This window comes from Erinaceus europaeus, chromosome 13 (assembly GCF_950295315.1).
Source record: "Erinaceus europaeus chromosome 13, mEriEur2.1, whole genome shotgun sequence".
NCBI lineage: Eukaryota > Metazoa > Chordata > Mammalia > Eulipotyphla > Erinaceidae > Erinaceus > Erinaceus europaeus.
The window spans coordinates 23,238,049-23,252,290 of record NC_080174.1 but is presented as its reverse complement, the minus strand read 5'-3'; the positions used below and the strand labels follow the sequence as shown (position 1 = coordinate 23,252,290).

General features: G+C 38.2%; 1 long non-coding RNA gene across 1 annotated transcript in view; it reads right to left on the bottom strand.

Annotated features, from left to right (window-relative positions):
- The window catches only part of LOC132542699 (uncharacterized), a 72,005-nt gene that overhangs the window by 31,176 nt on the left and 26,587 nt on the right, over positions 1-14,242 (bottom strand). The gene's annotated exons all lie outside the window — the stretch shown is intronic.

The following is a 14,242-nucleotide window of genomic DNA, read 5'->3' as shown; positions in this document are numbered from 1 at the left end:
AAAATTAGTAAAGCCATGGGTCTCTTGAAATATATCTAAAATAGATCTACTAGCTTCTTCCAAAATGGAGACCCCAAATCTCATCAGTTATATTCTTATCTTTAGGTTCCTAATTATTAAACAATTCATTCTGCTTTATATCTAAATGCAATGGAGAAGGTGGAATGTGGAACTCTGGCGGTGGGAATTGTGTGGAATTGTAGCCCTCTTATCCTATGGTCTTGTTGATCATTATTAAATCAATTTAAAAAATCACTTCATTTTATGCACAAAAAGGTATATACTATATGCACTTGCTGTTGCACTTATTTCGCTTGTACCTTTCAATATTTAGAAATCACACTAGGCATCCTTAAAACAGTATTTCCACTGTGAAACCACTAACAACTTAGAGGACATTTTTCTGCTCTCATTTGGGATTCCAGAGCATTTTGATAGTATTATGAGAGTGCTTTCACATTATAAGTATTAGATTAATGCTTTTTGCCCCTTTGAGGGAAATCTAGAGTTTATTTAACTCTCTAAGTCCATGTAGAAATTCATAAATACACATTGAAGTAGTGCCTGATACTCAGACTGCATTTTCTAAGAATCTATTTTGCTTTTTAAATACTGGAACAATCCAAACTGCAATATGACTGGCAGTACTCAACTGAATGCTTTGGCAGAATAGTCCAGAACTTCTCATGCCAAGCACTGGTATTTTCCAGAGCCATTCATAGAATGGATGTAAGCTTTATTTCAACTTATTTCAATTATTTTAGCATACCAATCTTTAATATTGCTAGAGGGTGAAAAAAGATGAGTGCTGTTTCACTTTGTTTAAATGGTCAAGAGCTTTTAAAACACTTGATTCAACAGAAATATAAATGTCTAAACTTCTAAATCCTGCTATCTCAGAAGAGGATCCCTGAGTACTCAGGTTATATCTGGCACTGGATGAGACATTTTAAAACACCACAAATTTCAGTTTTAAAAAAGAATCCTTAACAGTTAAAATAATAGCCCAAGGGGTTGTGAGATTAATTTTTATCTAGAAAGGCAATTTCAAAGTAGTTTCATTACTCCTAAAGATTGCTCATTTATCCATTTAAAAAAAATCTTACAAAGGTCCCAATTTTTTTTAAAATACCACATTGAGAAATATTGTCTGCTTGTAAACCTGGAGTTGTCATCAACTCCCTTTGGAACTGCAATCTTCCAGCTGCAGTTATATGTTCAACCTCGAAGCTCACAAATCACAAGACTTTCTCCATTATTCCTAAAGCTACCAACAGTGAAGTTGCAATGTTCACACACACACACACACACGCACACGCGCACGCACACGCACACACACACACACACAAAAGTAAAACATAGTGTAAGATCCAATGTCAGTTATATTTTCCATTTTTATTTTAGTTTCCTTCTGACCCAGAACCTCTTTTCAGATCAAAACTAATTTCTTTGAAACCCTTGGTTTGAAGATAAAATCCCACAGCTGTTAGCATCTGACACTCTTTAAAACGCTCCTAAGGTTCACAACTTTTCATCAAACACTTTAAATATTTTATGGTTCTTAATGTTATGCTACATTTGAGACAAGGAGCCATGAGACAGATTTTAAAAGTCAAAGAATAAAGACATGCAAAGAATGGAAAAGTTATAGTCCCACTTGGTTTCTCATTTACACTGTAAATCCCTTCTGTCTTGTCACAAATAACCTTGGTGCATCGTTCTCTTATGCTTTTCCTGTTCAACTCACAAGTGTATTTATTCATGTAGATGCAGCTTTTTATACTTTGGATGATCGGAAGGATAAAACTCATTATATCTGGGTCAACATCTGGCTTCTATTATATCTTGGATACTGTAGATAATGAAGAAGGAGCCTTGATTTCTTCCTCTGGACACATATATTCTTAAAAACAAATATTTTTACTTGGTTGGTGTCATAATATCCACACAAATCTGAGATAGTTTCTACATACCATTTCCTAGTTTTCTCTCCATGTCAAAACTTGATAATTATTCATTCCTCTTAACAAGCATCTCATAACATGGGCTTTCTCGTGATTTTATGTAATCATTCTTGCATAGAAAAAATGTTTGTTGACACCTAAGAAAGGGGTGGAGCCAAGATGGTGACTTTGGAGCAACACCTGCCATGAGCTCCAACAAGCAGCAGCTTGCGACCTGGAATTCTCTGGATAGGATAGGATGCTGGGCTGTCTGTGGGAGGGTGAACACAGGCTGGTCAGGATGTCACCAAAATACAGTCCCATAACTAACTCTTGGGCTGACAAAAGGAGGCCAGGGGGGCAAAGAAAGGAAATATTTTTATTATTTCTGAGCTCACCCTTCCCCCCACCCCAGAACCATCTCCCAGGGGCTGGACAATCTTTTCTAGAGTGCTTACCGCTGAGCTATTTTCTTTACCAAGATTCCTGGCTCACCAGGGGTTTCATTCCAAACCTTTTCTTTTTTGTTTAACTTCTCTTTTTCTTAAGTTGCTGGAGCTCTATTTGAGTGACAAAATACCAGACCAATCATAGACTCATCCCTGCCTGGGAAAGAAAGACTACCAGTAGTTTTGTTTTGTTTTGTTTTGTTTTGTTTTGTTTTGTTTTGTTTTGATACTTCTTACAGTTGCTGTCTTTGCTCAGGCTGCCTGTAGCTAATCCAGAGTGGTGCAAGCTGCAAAGTGACTGTTAGGGTTTTTATTTATTATTACTATTATTATATACGCATGTCCCTTTCCCCTCCTCCTTCTTCAGGCTGACCAAAATTAACTGTTGTTTTTCCCATTGCTAGGTCACTGGGTATCCTATTCATTGTGAGAGGAACTTGTTTCTCTCTACCTCTTCTTTCCACTCTCCCTTTTCCTTCCTCTTAGGTAATTAAAAAAAAAAAATCTCTTTCCTTTCACTACTCTTCCCTTTTTTTCTTTTCTTTTTTTAATTCTTTTCTTCCTTCCTTATTCTTTTGCTTTCTGAATTCACTGATACTTGTGAATAATTTTGGGGAAGAAATCTGACTCAAAGTGGACTCTGTGTGTGTGTTCTCTACTTCTCTTTCTCCTCTTTCTATCCCTAGATTTATAGTTGACAGTAGATTTGCATAACTGTCTATTCTTGCTTTCACTTTTTTCCTTTTTGTTGCTTTTTCTTTTGTTTGGTTGCTATTTTTTTCTTTTACTGGAGGTATGGTTTGGCCAGTTGGTATTGGTTGAACTGCATCAATCTTGCTTCAGTTACTATTGTAATTTCTGAGGTTGGTGACTGCACCTGTCATAAAGGTCATTAGTATAGACTGGTGGCTTATATTCAAAACACAACAACTGAAGAATGACAAAACAGAAAAATAAAAACCACATCAATGGGGGCGGAGCCAAGATGGCAACTTGGAAGCAGCTGCTGGTGTGAGCTCCAACAACAACTGCTGGAAAAGGTAGGGCTACGTGGCCTTCAGCAAGACAGTGAATAACGGGTCCTAAGGGTGACACCAAGGAGGTGACTATACCACAGTTTGGGTTAGAAATCAGAAAAAAGAAAGGAAATTTTTTTACTATTTCCAAAGCACACACCTCTCCCCTCCCCCTATAACCAGACCCTAGGGCCTGGAGAACTGCTACTAGCAGGCTCCCAGCTGAGCTTTGTTTCTGTTACTAAAATTCCTGGCTCACCAGGGGTATGATTCCAACCGTTTTCCTTTCTGAGAGCCAATCAGGAGCCGTCCAAGCTGCAGGCTGACTGTTAAGGTTTTTTAATCTGTTCTATTTTATTATTACTATTATATGCGTGTCCCTTTCCCCCCACTCTTTCAGGTTGACCAAAATTAACTCTTAGTGTATTTTGCATTGCTAGGTGACTGGGTGTCCTATCCATTGAAAGAGGAACTTGTTTCACTCTACTTACAACCTCTATCCACTCTCCCCCTTCTCCCTCACCCTAGCTAATTAAAAAAAAAAAAAACCTCTTTCCCTTCAGTGCTCTTTTTTGCTTTTCTTTTTTTATTTCTTTTTTATTTTTCTCATTCTTGTCTTCCTTTCTTCCTTCCTCCTTCTTCAGCTTCCTGAATTCACTGATACTCATTTGTGAATTATTTTGGAGAAGAAACCTGACCCAGAGTGGACTCTCTTTGTGTGTGTCTCTTCTCTACATCCTTTTCTCCTCTTTGTAACCCTAGAATTTACAGTGGACAGTAGATTTGCATAATTGTCTATTCTTGCTATCCCTTTTTTCCTTACTCTTTCTTTTTCATTTGGATGATTTGGTTGTTATTTTTTTCTTGGATTGGAGGCATTATTTGGCTAACTGGTATTGGTTAAACTGCTTCAATCCTTGCTTCAGTTACTACTGTAATTTCTGAGATTGGTGATAGCATTTGTTATAAAGGTATTTAGTATAAGGTGCCTTGTACTCAAAACACAACAATTGAAGAACAACAGAACATGAAAATAAAAAAACACATCAATAAAAAAATGGTTAAACCAAGAACAAATAAAACTGCTACTACAATGAATGAAGACAAGAGTCCAGAAGAAACTACAAATCAGTCAGAGGTAACCATAGATAAGAAAACTATGCAAGAAATAATAAATTTAATAATCACAGAAATGATGACAACTATGGAGGAAAGGGCTACCAGAATTAGGAAAACAGCACATGAGATGCTCAAGGAAAATACTAGCTACTTCAAGGTAATTAGAGAACTGAAAGCTGAAATAGCTGAACTGAAGAAAGAAACTGAGGGAAGGGAAAGCAGACTAACAGAAGCAGAAAACAGAATTAGCCAGACACAGGATAAGCTAGAGAAAACTGAGAAAGAGGTAAAAGAGCTAAAAAGGAGATTGAGAGACACTGAAAACAACAACTGAGACATATGGGATGATCTCAAAAGAAGTAACATTCATATAATTGGCCTGCCAGAGGAAGAAAGTGAGGAAGGGGAAGCAAACATTCTAGAGGAAATTATATAGGAAAACTTTCCAGACCAGAAAAATAGAAAGGACATTAAGATTCAAGAGGTCCAGAGAGACCCAAACAAAATCAACCCTGACCTGAAGACACCAAGACACATCATAGTTACAATGAAAAGAAGTAAGGATAAAAAAGGATCCTAAAGGCTGCAAGAGAAAAACAAAAAGGCACATACAGGGGAAAACCCATAAGACTATCAGCAGACCTCTCCACTCAAACTGTAAAAACCAGAAGAGAATGGCAAGATATCTATCGAGCCCTGAATGAAAAAGGGTTTCAACCAATGATAATATATCCTGCTAGACTTTCATTCAAACTAGATGGAGGGGTCAAAAATTTCTTAGACAGACAACAGTAAAAGAAGGCAACCATCACCAAGCCTGCCATGAAAGAGGTTCTAAAAGACCTCTTATAAACAAGAACATCACTATATTACTTACAATATATCATAGCAAATAAAATTAAATCCAAAATATCAATAAATGTCAATGGCTTAAACTCACCCATCAAAAGGCAGAGTGGGAGGATAGGTCAGAAAACATAACCCAACCTTATGCTGCTTGCAAGAATCCCATCTGACACAACAAGATAAACACAGACTTAAAGTGAAAGGATGGAAAACTATCATACAGGCTAATGGACCACAAAAAAAGTCAGGAACAGCCATTCTCATCTCTGACACAATAGATTTTAAATTAAATAAAGTAATAAAAGATAGGCAAGGCCATTACATAATGATTAGAGGATCAATCAGCCAAGAAAACGTAACAATTATTAACATCTATGCACCCAGTGAGGGACCATCTAAATACATCAAACACCTACTGAAAGAACTACAAAAATACATCATTATTAATACAATAATAGTGGGAGACTTCAACAGCCCACTCTCACACTTAGAGCCACAAAGCAGAGAATCAACAAAGATACAAGAGAATTAAATGAAGAGATGTACAGACTAGACTTCCTGGACATTTTCAGAGTTCTTCACCCTAAAAACATTTTCTTTTCAAATCCACACAACACATACTCAAGAATAGACCACATGTTAGGCCACAGAGACAGCATCAACAAATTCAAGAGCATTGAAATCATCCCAAGTATCTTCTCAGACCACAGTGGAGTAAGCTAACATTTAACAACAAACAGAAAATTAAAAAAGACACAGAATTTTGAAACTAAACAACATACTGTTTAAGAACCACTGGGTCAGAGAGATACTCAAGCAAGAAATTCAAATGTTCCTAGAGACAAATGAAAATGAAGACATAAGCTATCAAAATATTTGAGACACAGCTAAAGCAGTATTGAAAGGGAAACTTATAGCCATACAATCACATTAAACAACAAGATAAAGTTCAAATAAATGACCTTACTGCACACCTTAAGGACTTAGAGAAAGAGGAACCGTAAAGCAACCAGAATGACAGAAATCACTAAAATTAGAGCAGAAAGAAACAACATCAAAAATAACCATACAAAATATCAATGAATGCAAATGTTGATTCTTTGAAATATTTAAAAAGATTGACAAACCCCTAGACTCACTAAAAAAAAAAAGACTCAAATAAATAGAATTGTAAATGATAAAGGAGATATCACAATTGACACCACAGAAAATCATGTGAAACTTCTATGAAGAATTATACGCGACCAACCTAGATAATATGAAGAAATGGAAGAATTCCTAGAAACATACCCTTCCAAAACTGAACCAAGAAGAACTACAAAACCTAAATGCATCAATCACAGACAAACAAATCAAAATAGTTATTAAGAATCTCCCCAGCAACGAAAGTCCTGGACCTGAGGGCTTCACAAATGAATTCTACAAAAATTTCAGGAAACGGCTAATATCTATACTTCTAAAGCTCTTCCACATGATTGAAGAAATAAGAACACTCCCTTCAATCTTCTATAAAGCCAACATCACCCTGATACTAAAAGCAGATAGGGACTCAGCAAAAAAGTAAAACTACAGACCAATATCTCTGGAGAACATAGATGCCAAAATATTAAACAGATATTGGCCAACTGGATACAACAGCACATCAAAAAGACTGTTCATCATGACCTCGGCCTCGCGTGAGCTTAATGTGCAGCTTGACTATACGAGAATCTGGCATGAAGTCCAGCCAGTCTATCTTGGCGTTACTCTCGATCGCACCCTGTCATTTCACAAACATCTCATAAAAACTGCAGCAAAGGTGGGCGCTAGGAATAACATCATTGCAAGACTGGCCAGCTCCTCATGGGGCACGAGCGCTTCCACACTACGATCATCATCTCTGGCATTATACTATTTCACTGCAGAATACTGTGCCCCAGCATGGTTCCGTAGCCCCCATGTCCACTTGGTCGATTCCAAATTATATTCCTCCATGAGGATAATTTCTGGAACCATCCATTCCACCCCGGTTCCATGGCTGCCAGTTCTTAGCAACATTGCCCCGCCAGATATTCGTCGGGATGCGGCATCATCTAAGTTCATTTCCCATGTCTACGCTCGACCGGACCTGACAATATACGCGGATATCTTCACCCAACCTGTCCAACGCTTGACGTCTCATCATCCAATCTGGTCTCCTATGCCTACACTGAACTTCTCTGTTCCAGACTCTTGGAAACAGAGTTGGCAGTCAGCTGAGGTAAAGAACAAACACCTCATCACAGACCCCTGCAAGCGTCAACCCGGCTTTGACCTAGCACATTATGATTGGGCCCTCCTCAATTACTATTGAACAGGCCATATCCGGTGCGCTGCTATGTTCCATCGCTGGGGAGCCAGAGATGACCCAAACTGCCCCTGCGGCTCCAGACAGACTATGAACCACATAGTCAACAACTGCCACCTCTCCAGATTCAAAGGAGGTCTCAAAACTTTACATCAGGCTCAACCTGACGCTGTTGACTGGCTACGGAAGAAGGGCAAATGCTAGAAGAATCATGACCAAGTGGGATTTATCCCAGGAATGAAGGCTGGTTCAACATACATAAGACAATCAATGTCATTCACCACATAAAGGAAAACCAAAAACCACATGATTATCTTAATAGATGCGGAGAGGCCTTTGACAAAATCCAACACCCATTCATGCTCAAAACTCTACAAAAAATGGGAATAGATGGGAAATTCCTCAAGATAGTGGAATCCATATATAGCAAACTTACAGCCAACATCATACTCAATGGACAGAAGCTAAAAGCATTCCCACTCAGATCAGGAACTAGACAGGGATTTCCACTATCACCATGACTCTTCAATATAGTATTGGAAGTTCTTGCCATAGCAATTAGGCAAGAAAAAGAAATCAAAGGAATACAGATTGGAAGGGAAGTAGTCAAGCTCTCACTATTTGCAGATGATATGATAGTATACATAGAAAAGCCAAAAGAATCCAGTAGAAAACTACTGGAAGTTATTGGGCAATATAGCAAGGTGTCAGGCTACAAAATCAATGTACAAAAAAAAATGGCATTTCTTTATGCAAACACTAAATCTGAAGAAGTGTATATCCAGAAATCATTCCCATTCACTGTTGCAGCAAAATCAGTAAAATACCTAGGAATAAATCTGACCAAAGAAGTGAAAGACTTGTATACTGAAAACTATGAGTCACTATTCAAGGAAATAGAAAATGATACTAAAAAATGGAAAGATATCCCATGCTCATAGATTGCAAGAATAAATATCATCAAAATGAATATTCTCCCCAGAGCCATATACAAATTTAACACAAAAATTTCCATCAAGATTCTTTAAGAGAATAGAAAAAAATCTACAGTCATTTATTTGGAACCAGAAAATACCTAGAATTTCCAAAAAAAATCTTGAGGAAAAGAAACAGAAATGGAAGCATCATACTCCCAGATCTCAAACTATATTATAAGGCCATCATCATCAAAACAGCCTGGTACTGGAACAAACATAGGCACACAGAGCAGTGGAACAGAATTCAAAGCCTAGAACTAAACCCCCACACCTATGTACATCTAATCTTTGATAAGGAGGGCCTAAAGTATTAAATGGAGTAAGGAGGATCCCTTCAATAAATGCTTCTAGGGAAACTGGGTTGAAACATGCAGAAGAATGAAACTGAAACACTTTATCTCATCAGAAACAAAATTCAACTCCAAATGGATCAAGGACCTGGATGTTAGACCAGAAACTATCAAATACTTAGAGGAAAACATTGGTGGAACACTCCCACCTAAACCTCAAGGACATCTTTGATGTTATAAACTCAACTGCAAGGAACATCAAGGCAGAATCAATTCAATGGGACTACATCAAATTCAAAAGCTTCTGCACAGCTAAAGAAACTATCACACAAAAAAGGAGACCCATTCCAGAATGGGAGAAGATCTTCACATCCCATACATCAGACGAGACTAATCACCAATATATACAAAGAGCTCAGCAAGCTTAGCACCAAAAAATCAAATGACCCAATCCAAAAATGGGCAGAGTATATGAACAGAACATTCACTATTGAAGCAATTCAAAAGGCTAACAAACACATTAAAAATGCTCCAGGTCGATGATTCCAGAGACATGCAAATAAAGAAAACATTGAAATACCACCTCACCCCTGTGAGAATGGCATACATCAAGGATAGCAGCAACAAAGGCTGGAGAGGCTGTGGGGACAGTGGAACCCTTCTGTACTGCTGGTGGAAAGTGTAAATTGGTCCAATCTCTCTGAGAGCAGTCTGGAGAACTCTCAGAAGGCTAGACATAGATCTTCCATATGACCCAGTATTCCCTCTCCTGTGGATATACCCCAAGGACTCCATAATACCCAACCAAAAAGATATGTGTACACCTATGTTCATAGCAGCACAATTCCTAATACCTAAAACCTGGAAGCAACCCAGGCACCCAACAACAGATGAGTGGCTGAGAATGTTGTGGTATGTATACACAATGGAATACTATGCAGCTATTAAGAACAATAAACCCACCTTCTCTGACGCATCTTGGATGGAGCAAGAAGAAATTATGTTAAGTGAGCTAAATCAGAAATATAAAGAAAAGAATGGAATTATCCCACTCATAAACAGAAGTTGAGAAAGAAGAACAGAAAGGGAAACTAAAAGCAGGATTTGACTAAATTTGGAGCAGGGCACAAAAGTAAAAACCCTGGGTTGAGGATGAGGGTGGATGTTCAGCTTCACGGGGTGGGTGTAGAGGCCAGGGGGTGGGATGGGACACAGTCTTTTGGTGGTGGTAATGGTGTTTATGTACACTCCTTTCAATATGTAGTCATATAAATCACTATTTAATTAATATGAGGGGAAAATTGATTGTATGTCTCAAACTTTTTAAAGCACAGACTGAGCCTTTTTAATACATAGGCTGAGTCTTTGATATGTTGACTCTCTTAAAAGCTTAGACCAGGGAGAACAGAAGCAACCGGTGGCACAGCTATATACAAATCATGTCAAAATTATGCTGATGTTGTATATTATACAGAAAATCCTAACAAAGGGATATTTCAAAGTTAACCCAATTGCTAGATAATGTGATTATAGCAATAACTATCTATTTTCTTTTTAAAATTTTTAAAAAATATTTATTTTATTTATTTATTCCCTTTTGTTGGCCTTGTTGTTTTATTGTTGTAGTTATTATTGTTGTCATCCTTGTTGAATAGGACAGAGAGAAATGGAGAGAGGAGGGGGAAGACAGAGAGGGGGAGAGAAAGATAGACACCTGCAGACCTGCTTCACCACTTGTGAAGCGACTCCCCTGCAGGTGAGGAGCTGGGGTCTCAAACTGGGATCCTTAGGCAGATCCTTGTGTTTTGTGCCACGTGTGCTTAACCCACTCCTCCACCACCTGACTCCCTATCTATTGTCTTCTTAACCCTAATATTGCAGGAACCTCTCACTTACTCTGTTGAGCCTGTATTTCCCCAGTGCTGGAACCTCTAGAGTGGGTCTCACTTTCCTGCATGCTTCTCTCAAGTCATACCAAATGATATTGCATCAATGATCCCAACCTAATCAATGTAATGAGTGCCACCTCAGCATGCTTCATTTCAGACTGTGTCCAGAGGTGTCAGTCATGGAATGTCAGCTCTTCACCCTCATTACTCAGCTGAGACCTTTCCTTTCATAGTATTCTCTAATTCCATTCCAAGAGATTCACTTCCCAACAAAGTCCCAAAACCTAGATATAGACCAGGTTCCATAAGATAGAGCATATGTTCACAGGTATCCATAAATTAGGGCAAAATATATACCTGAAAGCAAAAGTACACAATAGTCTGTAGTGAGTCAGTATCAAGTTCATAATGAAATAGTATCTAATTAGTCTTAGACACCCTCCTCACTTATTTCCCTATTACAGTTCTCTCACTCACTCCAAAGCTAACCTTATCAAAGCAAGGACTGCAAAAGCTGAATAAAGGTAAGAGACCAGAATACCTTATTGATGACTCTTTAGTCACTATCAGGCCACCCCATCAGCTGGGGCCCTAATCGGGAACTCCTGAGATTCCCAAACAGACATGATGGGCCTAAACATCAAATAAATCCCTCTCTCCATTGTTACTGGTCATCTCTATCAGGAACAACAAAATAGACCCCTTGGTGGGCCCCCCATAGGACCTTGCCCTTAACTTGGACAACAATGTAGAGAATGTTCAATCCTCCAAAAGGAGGCTGGACAACATACTCTATGCTACACCTGAGGAAGATGGGTCGATATTGGGGCAACTTAGAATGTTCCTACTCATGACCACAGAATGTGAGCTAAGATCTAGAGGGATGCAGAGGTCACAAAGGCTTTTAAACTGAATATGGGCCCCAGACCTAATCAAATCGATGGGGTTTACAGTCAATAATATTTATACCTCTTTTCCATGTTAGTGAGCTATTCTCTTCCCTGATCCAGCTTTCTGTCCCTTTTCCAGCCATGACATCATCTCCCCAGACAATAACTTGGATCCACCTGCACATCAGATTTCAGGCTCAGGCAAAAAAAAAAAAAAAAAAAAACTAGTATAGCCACAGGCCCTTAGGCCCTTCTGAACATAACTAAAATGTGCCTACTAGCTATCTACAAAATGGAACACACACCCCTGTAACTCTTCATCTGCACTATTCCAGCCTTTAGGTCCATGATTAGTCAACAATTTGTTTGGCTTTGTATGTTAACTCTCTTTTCAACCACCAGGTTCCAAATGCTAGCATGATGCCAACCAGACTTCCCAGGACAGACAACCCCACCAATGTGTCCTGGAGCTCAGCATCCCCAGAGCCCTACCCTAGTAGGGAAAGGGAGAGGCAGGCTGTGATTAGGTGGATCAACCTGTCAATGCCCATGTTCATTGGGGAAGCAATTACAGAAACCAGACCTTCCACTTTCTGCTTCCCACAATGACCTTGGGTCCATACTCTCAGAAGGTTTAAGAATAGGTAAGCTATTCAGGGAGCAGATGGGATAAGGAGATCTGGTGGTGGGAACTGTGTGGAGTTGTACCCCTCTTATCCTATGGTTTTGTCAATGCTTCCTTTTTACAAATAAAGAAATAAAAAAGAAATGTTTGTTTAAACTTCTGATTAGAAATAGCATATTCAAGATGCTTTTTTATGTGTATGTTTGTGCACAGATTTCAGAAATTAGAACACAAAGAAAATATAGGTTTTTGTTTTAATAAATACCACCAAAACTTTTTTTAAATTTTTTTTTTATTTGAAGTGAAGCATGCTGAGGTGGTACTGATTGCATTGATTAGGCTGGGATCAGTGGATGCAGTATCATTTGGTATGACTTGAGAGTATGCAGGAGAGTGAGCCTCACCCTAGAGTTTCCAGGACTGGAGGAAATATAGGCTCTATAGAGGAAATGGGAAGTTCCTGCTGTTTTAGGGTTTAAGAAGACAATAGATAGTTACTGCTATAATCACATTGTTCGGCAATTTGGGTTAACTTTGAAATATCCCTGTTATGATTTGCTGTATTGTACATACCATCACCATATATAAGTCCTTTGACATGATTTGCATATAGCTGTGTCACCAGTCGCTTTTGTTCTCCCTGGACTAAGCTTTTAAGAGAGTCAACATATCAAAGACTCAGTCTATGTATTAAAAAGGCAGTCTGTACTTTAAAAAGTTTGAGACACTCAATCAGTTTTTCCCCTCTTATATTAATTAAATAGTGATTTATATGTCTAAAAATTGACAGGATTGTACATAAACACCATTCCCACCACCAAAAGACTGTGTCCCATCCCACCCCTCTCCCCTCCCTTCCCACCCCACCCTATAAAGCTGAACATCCACTGTCACCCTCAACCCTGGTTTTTTACTTTGGTGCCCTGCTACAAATTAAGTCAGATCCTGCTTTGATCCACCAAGCCATTTTTACTGAAACAAAATCCTTTTTGAAAAATTAAATTTATTCATTTTTTTCACCACTCCCGTCACCAAAGGTCTGTGTCCCTATCACCACCACCTTATATAACCACTATAGTTCTCCCACAATCTCTGAAACAGGCTGACACTTTGTGTTTTTTTTCACATTCATATGCTTACTTCTCTACATTCCTCCTTACTTTAATTTCTTCACTAAGAATAGTTTTCTCCAATTCCATCCACTTTATCCCAAGAACATAATAGTATCCAATCATCTATTGAAGGGAATTTTGGTTGTTTTCAGGTTTTTGCCATTATTAATTAAGCCACTATGCATATATCCCTTCAAATCACTGTTAATATATCTTTTGGGTATATGCCTACTAGTGGAATTGCTGGATCATACAGCATTTCTGTTTGCATTTTTTTAAGGATACTGCATACTGCTCTCCATAGTTGATGCACCAGTTTGCATTCCCACCAGCAGTGTGATAGAGTTCCTCTCCATCCATATCATCTCCAACTCTTACGTTCTCTTGTTTTATTGATGGAACCTATTCTCAATGTGGTTTTAATTTGCATTTCTCTGGTTATGAGTGAAATGGAACACTTTTGCATATCTGTAGGCCACGTTATATCTTCTTTAAAGAACTGTTAATTCGTATCTTCTACTCAATTTTTTTATTGGGTTGTTCTATCTCTTCTGGTTGAGCTGTATTAGTTCTTTATAGACGTTTTATATCAACTGCTTATCTGAAATGTATGAAAATATCTCTTCACATTTGTTGGGTTTCCTGTTTATCCTTATGGAATTTTCTTTTTACTTATTTATTTTTTATTTACTTACTTTATTCTCTTTTGTTGCCATTATTGTTTTATTGTTGTCATCATTGTTGGATAGGGCAGAGAAAG